This window comes from Saimiri boliviensis, chromosome 2 (genome assembly GCF_048565385.1).
Source record: "Saimiri boliviensis isolate mSaiBol1 chromosome 2, mSaiBol1.pri, whole genome shotgun sequence".
Lineage (NCBI taxonomy): Eukaryota > Metazoa > Chordata > Mammalia > Primates > Cebidae > Saimiri > Saimiri boliviensis.
This window is the reverse complement of record NC_133450.1, coordinates 91,132,994-91,146,648: the sequence shown is the minus strand read 5'-3', so window position 1 is coordinate 91,146,648 and position 13,655 is coordinate 91,132,994. Positions and strand designations below refer to the sequence as shown.

The 13,655-nt window shown below is 43.5% G+C and overlaps 1 protein-coding gene across 1 annotated transcript in view; it reads right to left on the bottom strand.

Annotated features, from left to right (window-relative positions):
* Window positions 1-12,282, bottom strand: part of ARMH4 (armadillo like helical domain containing 4) — a 143,211-nt gene extending 130,929 nt beyond the window's left edge. Inside the window, exon 1 of the mRNA XM_003930486.4 lies at window positions 12,017-12,282. The gene's annotated coding sequence lies outside the window, so the exon portion shown is untranslated. The remainder of the gene's footprint in view (window positions 1-12,016) is intronic.
* Between the last annotated feature and the right edge of the window lie 1,373 nt (window positions 12,283-13,655).

The window sequence follows — 13,655 nt, the reverse complement described above, 5'->3', positions numbered from 1 at the left end:
TGAGCTGAGATCATATCATTGCACTCCAGCCTGAGCAACGGAGTGAGACTCCATCTCAAAAATAAATAAATGAAATAAATAAAAAATAAGAGGGCCAGGTGGGGTGGCTCACGCCTGTAATCCCACCACTTTGGGAGACTGAGGCAAGTGGATCACCTGAGGTCAGGAGTTGAAACCAGCCTGGCCAACATGGTGAAACCCCATCTCTACTAAAGATACCAAAAAATTAGCTAGGCATGATGGCAGGCGCCTGTAATCCCAGCTACTTGAGAGTCTAAAGAAGGAAAATCTCTTGACCCTGGGAGGCAGAGGTTACAGTGAGCCAAGATCACACCACTGCACTCCAGCCTGGGTGACAACAGCAAAAATCCATCTCAAAAAAATAAAAAATTAAAACAAAATAAAATAAATAAAAGAGACCCCAGAGAGCTCCCTCGCCCCTTCTACCATGCAGGACACAGTGAAAAGGTGCCTTCTAAGAACCAGAAAGTGGCCCTAACAAGACACCAAATCTACTGACACCTTGATCTTGGACTTCCAGTCTCCAGAACTTTAAAAAATAAACCTCTGCTGTTTTAAAAATCCAGTTTATGATATTTTGTTACAGCAGCCCAAGTGGGCTAAGAAAAGCATGCTTGAAAACACTAAATATCATTAAACGCTGAATACCAGTTACTTTCAAGAGTTTTTTAAAAGTAGGTACATAATTTTCAATGAAAATATGTTTCTTAAATGCTTAAACCCTTGTTATTCTCTGCAACAAGTATAAAAATTACAGGCAAAACATGTTTCAAAATGTAAGGATTAGAAAAGGTTTAAGAGTTAAGCAAGGTTAACAGTTTCAGAGAAAAATATATATTTTAAAATTAGCAGTCTTTACTGAATACCCATTATTATAAGATAAAAAATTATTGTAGTATTTAAAATAAACTACTCACATTCTCATTACAACTAAAACTATATTAAAATTGTTAATTTTCCCCAACATTTAAGGGTTTCAGTTCTTTTTTTTATCTATTTTCCTGAATAGGGCCCTTTCTTTTCTCCCCATCAGAAATTTCTCAGATGTGCTACAAGTTTTCCAGAAAATTAAGCCTTGAAACTAAAACTCTAGAAAAAAAAATCTTGACTATCAAGGTTACATTTTTTTTCTTTCATGTATAATCATTCAGTGATCTAAGTTAAGTAAACGATATGCGCATGTGAAATATAGAAATTTATTTGCATAGGGCCTTCCTCCCTTAAGGATTTTCAAAGCTTCCATGTGTTATCTCATTTAGTCTTACAGGTCCTTTCAAGAAAGAAGAAAGGTAAAGTCCTCAGGACATGATCTACCTGGCTAAAGACAAAAAGAAGACTGAATTTTCCTTTTTCTTTTTTGAGATGGAGCCTCATCCTGTCGCTCAGGCTGGAGCGCAGTGGTGTGATCTGAGCTCACTGCAACCTCTGCCTCCCCAGTTCTTGTGCCTCAGCCTCCTGAGTAGCTGGGACTACATGCATGCACCACTATGCACAGCTAATTTTTATGTTTTTGTTAGAGACAGAGTTTCACCATGTTGGCCAGGCTGGTCTTGAACTCCTGACCTCAAGTGATCCACCCACCTCAGCCTTCCAAAGTGATGAAATTACAGACGTGAGCCATTCTCCTATCCCCTGCCCTCTCCTCCCCTTCCCTTTCCTTCCTTCTCTTTCTTTATTTCCCCAGGCTGGTCTTGAACTCCTGAGCTTAAGCAGTCCTCCTGCATCAAGCTCCTAAGTAGGTAGGACTATAGGCATGCACCACCACACGCCACAAGAAGACTGAATTTTTCTACATGAGAAAAAAAGGAATCCATGGATTCAGAACTAAGGCTTCCTACCAACTACCACCACCAGATGAGTGTACCATCTTGGAAATGGGTCCCCCAGCCCCAGTCAACCCTTCAGATGACTGCACACCTGGCTGACATCTTGACTATACCTTCTTTGTGCCAGAACCACACAGCTAAGTTACTCCCAAATTCGTGATGCATAGTACTGGTATAAAATAACAAATATTTATTGTTATTTCAAGCCACTAAGCTTCGGGGTAATTTGTTGCACAGACTCCATGACGCTTCAGGGAAATACAGGGATGGAATGGTTCCATGAGTGAAATGGTGTCATGTGCAGAAAAAAAAAAAAAAAAAAAAAACAGCATATCAGGGATTACAAATTTAGCAGAAGAAAACTGAAGCCAGAGATGACTAGAAGAAATATAAGTCCCTCAGCCGGGCGCGGTGGCTCAAGCCTGTAATCCCAGCACTTTGGGAGGTCGAGGCGGGTGGATCATGAGGTCAAGAGATCAAGACCATCCTGGTCAACATGGTGAAACCCCGTCTCTACTAAAAATACAAAAATATTAGCTGGGCTTGGTGGCACGTGCCTGTAATCCCAGCTACTCAGGAGGCTGAGGCAGGAGAATTGCTTGAACCCAGGAGGCGGAGGTTGCGGTGAGCCGAGATCATGCCATTGCACTCCAGCCTGGGTAACAAGAGCGAAACGCCGTCTCAAAAAAAAAAAAAGAAAAAGAAATATAAGTCCCTCAAGAATCTGCAAAGAGAGTAAGAGGGATGCTAAGTTTCCCCATATGCAGATAGGGGTTTCAAACAAACATATCTAAATATGAAATTACATACTGGTAGCCAGCATTGTTTTTGAGGTGGAGTATCACTCTGTTGCCCAGGCTGAAGTACACTGGTACAGTCTCGGCTCACTGCAACCTCCCTCACCTGGGTTCAAGCAAATTCTCCTGCCTCATCAGCCCAAGTAGCTGGGATTACAGGTACCCACCACCACACCTGGCTAATTTTTGTATTTTTAATAGAGATGTGGTTTCACCATGTTGGCCAGGTTGGTCTTGAACTCCTGATCTCAAGTGATCCACCTGCCCTAGCTTTCCAAAATGCTGGAATTACAGGCCTGAGCCACTGTGCCTAGCCCCTTTTTTGGGGGTTGGGGGGACAGAGTCTTGCTCTGTCAGCCACCAGGCTGGAGTGCAATGGTGCAATCTCAGCTCACGGCTGCCCCCACCTCCCAGGTTCAAGCGATTTTCCTGCCTCAGCTTCTCAAGTAGCTGGGATTATAGGCACCTGCCACCACACCTGGCTAATTTTTGTATTTTTAGTAGAGATGGGGTTTCACCATGTTAGCCAGGCTGGTCTTGAACTCCTGACCTCAGAGGTAATCCGCCTGCTTCAGAGCCTCCCAAAGTTCTGAGATTACAGGCGTGAGCCACCACACGCAGCCACGTTGTTTTTGTTGTTGTTGTTGCTGTTGTTTAAAGAGAAAATGGCAAAGATATTTGATCAACAAGAAACAGCATGTGCCACAGCATTTCAACATTCTGGACATTAGTTATCGCTGTACTTTAGATGAGCCAGGAAGCATTCTAGTTCATAGTCAGGCAACAGATCGCTGAATTTGGCTTGATGCATCTGTTTACCTTCCTTAAAACAAAAAATAATGAAGGCGCCACCAGGTGCTTAGGCCTGTAGTCCCAATACTTTGGGAGGCCAAGGCAGGGAGATCATCTGAGCCCAGGAGTTTCAGACCAGCCTGAGCAACAGGGCAAAATCGAATCTCTACAATATTAGCCAGGCACATACCTGTAGTCCCAGCTACTAAGGAGGCTGAGGTGGGAGAATCACCTGAGCCTGGAAAGTCCAGGCTGCAGTGAGCCATGATCACACCATTGCACTTCAGCCTGGGTGACAGAGCAAGACTCTCTCTCAAAAACAAACAGATAATAACAACAAAAAACTATATGGTAAAACACAGTATTCATAGTCAATGAAATTATACCTTTGGATTCTGTTCAAATTGACCTACTAAATTTTGTCTCTGTAGCTGAAGAATCATAAAAGCTATAGAATTCTCTGGCTCATTTCTGATCTGTTCAGATAGCTGCCCCTTCCTAAACACTTTCTCTATTCAGTGGAATCTTACTAAAAATACCAGAAGACAAAACATGTAGCCTAAAACCTTGGACCACATAATCCCATACTTCTGAATGAAAACCTGAAAACCCCAGGCCATCAGGAATGGTAACAGAGTTTAGAGGGACTTGGACTGGCATCAGAAAAAAGGATTCCTGAATCTTAGCTTTGTTGATTTTTTTTTTTTTTTTTTTGAGACGGAGTTTTGCTCTTGTTACCCAGGCTGGAGTGCAATGGCGCGATCTTGGCTCACCGCAAACTCCTCCTCCTGGGTTCAGGCAATTCTCCTGCCTCAGCCTCCCGAGTAGCTGGGATTACAGGCACGCACCACCATGCCCAGCTAATTTTTTTGTATTTTTAGTAGAGATGATATTTCACCATGTTGACCAGGATGGTCTCGATCTCTTGACCTCGTGATCCACCCGCCTCGGCCTCCCAAAGTGCTGGGATTACAGGCTTGAGCCACCGCACCCGGCCCTGCTTTGTTGATGTTTACACTTGCTATATGATACTGAGCAAGTGGTCTCAGTTTCTCCTTTGACAAAATGAAGAATTAAAATAATCATTGAAATCCTTTCTACATCCATGATTTTATCCTCAGACCTCATCTACATGACATGAAAATTCAAATATTTTTATATTCGCATCCTGTTGCCATCAAGTAAGAGAGGAACTCAAATGGTGAAGCACATGCTTCACGTGTTATGTGTATGTTCTCGAGTCATGTGGACTGAGAGGAAAATTTTACAAACAAATCAGATCAAGGGGAGAAGGGATAAATAGTAAAGACTTAATACAGACCCACTGCCTTTCCAAAACATAATTTTCCTTCAAAGTTTTTATTTTCATCTACATCTTGGGTTTTAGAATTTTTGCATAAAGGGAATTCTGCTATTCCTCCAAAAGACTTCCTTCTGTGATGAAGTGTCAGCCACCTGCTTTCTAAATTAAATTACAACAGAAAAAGTGGGCGTGAACTGCAAGCCTTTGCCTTTTTCCCCTTTTCATAGGCATTGATGCAAGCTTTTAATATGCCTGTGTATCGAGGCCATATGTTCCCTCTCCCCACTATTCAAAGCAATGCCTGTACTTTAAAAGGAAAAATGACAACCTGTAAGAACAATAACAGGGAACATGTCTGCAACTCAGATAACCTGATGGGAAATCTTCAAATTCCAGGTTTTTCTCCATCTTTCAAAGCCCAGTATAGGTTCATGTAGTCATTCACATTAGTCTGATGTCCTGCCATGGTAGTTATATGATGCTCAAGACTAAGTAAGAGAAGGCTGTTTTAATTCAACAATATTTCTAAACCTAACAACCATCTGTAACCATACTGTGAAGGCTATGAGCCTTTTCCTTTTTCCTCAACACTGTATCCCCTTCCTGGCAATGTGCCTGGCACAGAAGAAATGCTCAGTAAATATTGGCTGAACAAACAGATGAATGTCTATAGCCTGCTTTGCTGAGAGAGGTGGAAGGAGGGGAGATTCCATTGCATATTAGAATTCTGTGTCTTAATTAACTTCAATTAACTCAGTCATAAGAACATTTAACAAACAAACAAAAAGAGCATTCCTGTTACTTTTTCCTCCCACTGTGTATTTGGACGCTGCTTTCTTTTCACGGTATCTCTCAATTGATTCAGATAAATAAGCTCTAGCCAAATTACCAACGGATGTTGGATACCCGCTTTGGATAATGTAAAAAGCATCTCCTTCAGAGCAGGTCAGTAGCACTTTGTCTATCTTTGGTAACAAGGTATCTATCCTGATAGCTTGGCAGTCTTCCGAACAATTTACTGCATTTCTGCCACCAGTGAGCAAGATAAGCCTGTTCTGTCAGGCATTATCTTTGACAATCTTACATAGCTACAGTCCAGAATGTGTTTCTTTGTCAAGTCTAAGCATATTCAAGTTTCAAAGACAAATGAAAGGCAACATAAAAAATACCAGCCTTGGCCATCTGGTTAGACTTAATCAGATTTTGTACGCACTTGGTCAATATTTTTCCAACTAAAATGAATACTGCTATTTCAGTACATCACCAAAACGAAGACACAAAAGGGAAACCAATACGTTAAATCATTCTCATCAGTGATGAAGCCACTATTTCCAGGGTAAACTGAGTCTCATATATAATATTAAGGCACAAAGAGCATCACCCCAAGAGCGCTCAAGACATGGGAAAGCTGTAGAGTATGCCAATAAACTGGTGACAGTTTGTTTTATATTTTCCTTTTTTTATGATAAACACAAAAACTGTAGAGAGCTGCTATGGGGTAGGTGAAGAACACTACCTCATCTTGGCTTTTCCTTGTCAACTGGAAGTTACTCTGATGACACTTTGAACACAACCATCTTCATCTGAACTTTGGTGGCCACCTTGAACTCTGCTCTCCTTTACATTCTAGATTCATAACTGCCGTGGATCCTCCCCTCATAATCTCTTTTGGAATCATAACTTCTGATCATCTCACTGGATTGTCATTATTTTAAATGCCTCTTAATTGATGACCCTGTTTAGTCTCTCCCCTCTCCAATCTATTTTATACAATCTAGATGGTTTATTCTTTTGTTTCTTTCTTTTTTTTTTTTTTTTTAGGTGGAGTCCCACTCTGTCACCCAGGCTGGAGCGCAGTGGCACAACCTCAGCTCACTGCAACCTCTGCCCCTCAGGTTCAAGCGATTCTCCTGTCTGAGCCTCCTGAGTAGCAGGGACTACAGGTGCACGCCACCACGCCCAGCTGATTTTTGTAATTTTAGCAGAGACGGGGTTTCACCATGTTGGTCAGGCTGGTCTCAATCTCTTGCCTTGTGATCTGCCAGCCTCGGCCTCCCAAAGTGCTGGGATTATAGGCATGAGCCCAGCTGGTTTATTCTTAAGACTAAAAATTGCAATAATCATTCAAAGACAGCTACCACTTGGGAGCTGTTATGCGCTAAGCGTTCTAAGTGCCTAATGGAAATAATCTTATTTAATACCTACAATAATGTAATGAGGTAGATACTGTTGTTATCCCCACTTTTCAGATGAGGAAAACAACAGGCCTCTGAGGATAACTCGCCTAAGGGATAGTGCCTGTTTTTGATCTTTTGGATTCTGTCAGAATTCAAGGTCCCTACCTTTTCCACACAACTCTCTGCTTTCCCAAAACATAGCATATAATGTCCCCAAATGTACAGTTGCCAAAGTCCATATCTGTAATGCAACCCACACCACCAGTGCCCAGTATAAACACCATCACCACTCACATACCTAGCAGTTTCATGTGCCATACTCATTTCAGGCTTGTATGCTGTTTTTTGCTTGTTTAGTTTTGTTTTCGAGAGGGGGTCTTGCTCTGTCACCCAGGCTGGAGGGCAGTGGCACGGTCTCAGCTCACTGCAACCTCCACCTCCCAGGTTCAAGCGATTCTTCTGCCTCAGCCTCAGGAGTAGCTGAGGTTACAGGCATGCACCACCACGCCGGGATAATTTTTGTATTCTTAGTAGAGACGAGGTTTCACCATGTTGGCCAGACTGGTCTTAAACTCTTGACCTTGTGATCCACCCGCCTCAGCCTCCCAAAGTACTGGGATTACAGGTGTGAGTCACCATGCCCGGCACTTAGGCTCCTAAGTTTTGATCATGCCACTGTACGACCCCTGGTTCCCTACCTAGGTATCCAAACCCTGGCCTCCCAGATCACACCCCATTCTGGCCTATTCTTTCCCCACCCTTCTCCTAGTTCTGGTAGCATGAATTCTCATGTCTGTAAGTCTCTGCACCTCAAATAAGATTATGTTATTTGCATACAAATGCTAGTTTTTACCCTTCCTTTGTTCACCACATAATTAGTAATAAGGATAGGCACAAAAGAGGAGAAATTCCATAAATATTTGTTGACATGACATGAATATAAATAACCATTTAAGAATGTGAAAAAGAATGTTTAGAGTCTTTATTTTGTACTGTCTTTTTTAATGACATTTCATGGTTTAACCATGTCTAATCGTATGTTTTATTCAGTACCTAGCCAAATTTGGCTACTTATTTAATATGTCATTCTAACAATAACTTGTGTGTTCTCATTTCTGCTATATTTTAAGGTTTCAGAGTTTCACACACACACACACACACACACACACACACACACACACACAAAACAGATCAACAGTCACAGGGTTACAGGTAGTAAGTCTCACAGCTTCACGTCAACATGCTTGCCAAATACATTTCACCTTTTGAAATGCAATTAGTGATTCTCTGATGATGGGAAAAGTGTCTTAATAATCTTGGTGTCTTAATAATCCTTCCACTATATGTTTGTCTTAATAATTTTTCCATTTTGTGCTTTTCATGACCGTTCCTCAATGATTAATTTATCACTCTTACTTCTTCTTTGTTTTTTAATCCTCAAGGCTCTTAATGCCAATACTGTCTTATTGCCAATATTATTGTATTTATCTAAAGCTGAGCTTATAAAGACTCTCACCCTACTAGCCCAGCTGTGACACATGGCATTAAGGTACCACATTTCTGATTCATTGTGCTACAACAATCATCACTGGTCTGTTATATTGGCTTTAGGACCTGGGCTGCAGCTATCCTTCACCATAAATTAAATAGCTGAATGACAGATGATCCTTTCAGCAGCATTTTCCATCACAATGGAAGGAGGGAGAAGGAGTAAGTAACTACAAAGAAAAGTATGGTCCACCAGGAGGAAAGCAGCCCCAGAGCTGGCAGTGAAGAGGGTAAGCAGGCTGGGGTCAAAACAGCTACTCTGGAAACTACTTAAATATCAGCAAAGTGCTTTATCATCTCTGAAGACCACAACTAAGTTCTATATACTGAGCCCACAAGCTTTAGTCTCTACAAATTAGTGATGCAGACGAATGAAGATACTCGTACTTATCTGTTTTTTTTTTCTTTTTTTTAGAATCTTAAGAGTTTAATCATATAGAATCTCAGACACAGAGAATCTAAGATCTTAGAGTAAGTCTTAGAATATATCACATCTTAGAACATTAGACCTCGGAACTTTTAGACTCTTGGTACTTTTGAATTGCAGATTCTAGAGCCTTAGACCCTTAGGATCTAGGATCTTATACAAGAGAATCTATTATCATATAGCCTCAGAAACTATAATTGATCATCATTAGAATCTTAGAACTTGAGAAAATAAAATTTGGAAGGCTTATGATCTAGTCTTCTAGCCAGAGGTTCTAGATTTACAGCCTTAGAACATCAAATTTTAGAATCATTGGCCTTAGAACCTCCATGTCTAGAATTTTAGAATCTAGAATCTTACACTATAAGGACTCTGAACCCTAGAAAAATAAAAATCTAGAATCATAGAGCCTTAGATCCTAAAATCAGTATCTTAGAGCTTTAGAACCTAAAATCTTGGGGCCTTATCAAAAATGTTAGAACCAGGAAATGTAAAACCACAGAATCTCAGAGCCCTAGAATAGTGAGTCTTAAGGTTGAGTGCAGTGGCTCATGCCTGTAATCCCAGCACATTGGGAGGCCAAGGTGGGTGGATCTCTTGAGGTCCGGAGTTTTAGGTCAGCCTGGCCAACAAGGTAAAACGCTGTCTCTAGTAAGAATACAAAAATTAGCCGGATACCCGTACTTATCACCCCTGGCATATCATCTCATCCCTGGTAAAAGGAGATGGAATTGAAGATTTCAAAATAGGCCTCTTCAAGTTCCAATTCTACCTCAGGCAAATCACTGACACTCAGTTGTCTTGTTGCAAAGTAGAAAAAAAATAATGCTTGTCCTATTATTTTCAAAGGGTGAAGAACACACACAAAAGAGTTAATAGACATGAAAGGGTTTGAAAAAATGTTAAGTATCAACCAATATAAGACATACTAGCATGCTACTGACATGCATTCCTGTCAAACTTCAGAAATGTGAGCAATGTGAAGCATCGTGACAGCAGCCACAAACGTTGCGTTTTTTTCTCCAAGGCATTTCCATGGAGCTTCCCCTTTCTTTCAGCTCTTCATGAGGACAATGTGACCTGAGAGGCTTCTGCTGTCTGCAAAATCTTGACCTGATCAATCTTGATCAACAAGCTCTTCTCCATCCATCAGACAGTTCATTTCAGTGACCCAACTGGACACTTCATTTCTGGTTTTTTATGGTATGCAAACATAGCCATTTGCTTGGCTAGATCTCTAAGTAACTAGTTGATATTTAAAGGAAAGCTGAAACTAGCTTCAGATACTTTTCTTACAATCATCAAGTAAACACCATATGGAGAAATAAGTTGACCTAACATCTTGATCAGGGAACAAACTTTCATTTTACAGAAATTAAAACCAGGTTTCCTCTGAATAGACAGCTTCCCTATGTGAGGATTTTTTAAATTCAATGAACAAAAATACAATTCCATACACAACTTTTCAGACAAACATCTACAGAATAGAGCAAAGTACACCTTTAGTTGGAGAGTGGAAATTTTTCATAACAGATAAACTGGTTTTCCTCATTTTGATTCTATACTTATATTTAGCATCAAACCATTTCTGTAATGCCAAACTATAATATTGTAAAGGTCTGGCAGGAAACTCCAGAATATATAGTAAGAAGCCTCCAATGAAAACAAAGACAAATTTGTATCTCTCTAACTGGCTCCGTTGCTGTAGCTACCTTAGACTTGGTAAGCCTTGGGAGATTTGTGAATAAACTCAACCAATATCAAATCTGTCTGCTGCACAAGTGCTTCGTTCATTATTATGACAAATACAAAAAATACCACTTTATTCATAAGAGCAAGTCAGACTACCTTTAAATCTGTGTGTAAAAGAAGCAATGTTCTGATACTGTGAAACCTTACCCGGTTGCGTATTTCAATAGATGATATTGTGGGGTTCTACTGGCATGTGTGCAGAAGTCAGTCAATGACCGTAGATGCCTGGCTTAAAGGAGACTCCTTGGAACCCAACAGCATCACTTGTAATCAAGGAAATATACCAAAAGGAAGAGTAGGCATGTGAATTCTAACCACTCGAGAATTTTTGCCCTTTGTAGAAGAGATCCTTCAGAACTCCAGGGATGGTTTTGTGAACCACTCCCCACTTCCCCTCAAGTTTCAAACTAAAACTTCCAAAGAAAGAAGGCTGACACTTTAAAGCAGCTTTCTCTCCTTTCTTCCACTTCGGTTCTGCACCGAAATTGGATCACCTGGGAAAGATCAGGATTTCTCACCTTTGAGAACCCAAACTCTTTTAAGGGTCCTGTTGTGTTCGCTCCCGCTCGCTTCCTCGTCAGCCAAGGTTCTACTACGTATTTGGAATCTACACAGGTCAGATTATGTCCGTGCCCACGATGCACATGAAATAGTTAGGCACCTCCGGCAGTACCTCTCAACTATTCCGGAGTCTCGAGCAGACCCTCGCCTCCCCAAGGTCTAACCCGCAGGCCATCTTTCTAATTAAGTGACCTTTCCAAGCAACGTCCTCCAGCCGCGTCCTGGGGGACCGGTCAGGGGCTGAGCAAAGAGGCTCCACATCTCTGCGCTAAACACTCAACTGTTTGTTGTCTGCAAAGTGGCAGGACACATTCGGTGGCGACCGCAACCCCGCCCGATTCGCTCCTCGATTGCTGGGCTCAGAGTGGCACTGGGGACACTGCGATCGACGGTTTGAAAAGAGTAAACCGCTGTTTTCGGGAACTTCTCTCTCACTGGGATTGTGAGCGTAGGGAGAGAGAGAAAGAAAAGCCCACACAAAAGCAGCCAGCCCTGCAAGCTCCGCCAGCACAAAGGCCGGCTCGCTGGTGCGGAGCTGGAAGGCTGGGCTGGAGCGGGGAGTGCGGTGAGTCCTCCGAGGCCTGCGCGCCGCGCCCAGCGCGCCCGGAGCTGCCCCCGCGCACCCCGCACCTGGGCACTGCGCTCCGGCGGAGGCTCGAGGCGCACGCCTGGCGCACCCAGGGCTGCACCGTTCCCGGCACCGCATGCTCCCGGGGCAACCCAAAGCCACCGAAGCTCCGGCTCCGTCCCTGTCCCGGCGCCACGTCTGCAGCCGCGGCCGCCCGAGTGGTGGGAGCCAGGCCTGTTCTCACCTGTGCGCCTTCAGCCGAGTAGCGCGCAGAGGACAGCGGCAGCAGCAGCGGCGGCGCCGGCGCTCGGCATCCCCGCGGCGGGCCCTGCGGCGGCGGCAGCGGCGGCGGCGACTCCCTCCGCTGTCTGGGACGCTAGGGGGAGGGCGCTTTGCTTTGTTGCTTATTCATAAGGCCGCGGCTACGGCAGGGGATTGGGCGGTGAGTAGGTGTGCCCGCCCCAGCTCTTCTGGCACTGACAGCCGGCGCCGTCGCCCCAAGCCCCTGGGCCGCGACTTCCCCGCCTCCACTCCCCCGCGGGGGCGGCTTCGGCTACGGCTTGAGTCCCGGCACCTGGGACCCCTCGGAGATCCCGTGCTCCGCTTCCGCTCTTTACAGCCGGAGATCTTGCGGCACCTCCCCCTCTATACCTACGGAGAAGAGACCAGGGCACCGTTTACACAAGAAAAGCCTGAATTTTGCTGGTCTTTGGTTTATGCAAGTAGTGCAGATTTGAGACTGCGGAGTGTTCCTTGTGGAAACTGTGGGCGGCTTGGCGGTGCTCTCAAGTAGGACCCTTAAAGTAACTCTACACAGAATTTCGCAGAAGTTCCTTTGTCAATCTCTCAGAGAAGTTGCAAACTAGTGCAAGTCATAGGTACCGTTTATTGAGCCCTGGCTCCTGCCAGGCACGCCAGTAGATGCTTTGCCCATTAGTTTACCGGCTCAATCTGCACGATAGAAGGGTAGATGTTGTAGTTCTCATTTGCCAGGGTAGGAGGTTAAGGCTAAGGGCTGTGTAACTTGTCCAAGGTCATCTGGCTTGTGGAGCCACCGAGAATTTGTGACCTCCATTCTTGAGCCTCGCAAGGACTATTTTATTTTTCTGTTACTTGTAATGGTGTGGAAAGAGGTGTCGGAATCTAAAGGCCCATTCTAGAACAACCCACCCACCCGCAGCATGTTACATTTGCTGAGCACGCTTCACATTCGTTCTCTATCGTGCTTATTAACTGGCTTCTTCATAATAGCTTAGTCCGCTTTTGTAGTTAATTATAAACACCTTGAAGTCAGAGCAAGCACTGGTTCACTTGCGATCCCGACACCTAACACAATGCCCAGGTATGCACTGGTTTCTGTTTGTTCGTTCGTTTGTTTGTTTGCTTGTTTTTGAGACAGGATCTCTCTCTCCCAGGCTGGATTGCAGTGGTGCCATCATGGCTCACTGCAGCTTAGACCTCCTGGGACTTCAAGCGAAACCCCCCACCTCAGCCTCCTAAGTAGCTGGGACCAGAGGCACGAGACACCATGACTGGCATCATTATTATTATTATTATTATTTTATTATTATTATTACTATTGGTAGAGATAAGGTCTCCCTATCTTTCCCTGGCTGGTTTCAAACTCCCGAGCTCAAGCCATCCTCCTGCTTTGGCCTGCCAAAGTGTCTGAATTACAGACGTGAGGCGAGGTGCCCAGCAGGTATGCACTGCTGCTTATTCCACCTTCCTTTAGAAATTATTGTCTATGTATAATCATGCATTGATTAATTAGGGGAATACATTCTGAGAAATGTGTCCTTAGGCAATTTTGTTGTTATGCAAGCATGCTGACACAAACATACTTACAGAAACCTAGATGGCATAGCATACTGCCTACCAAG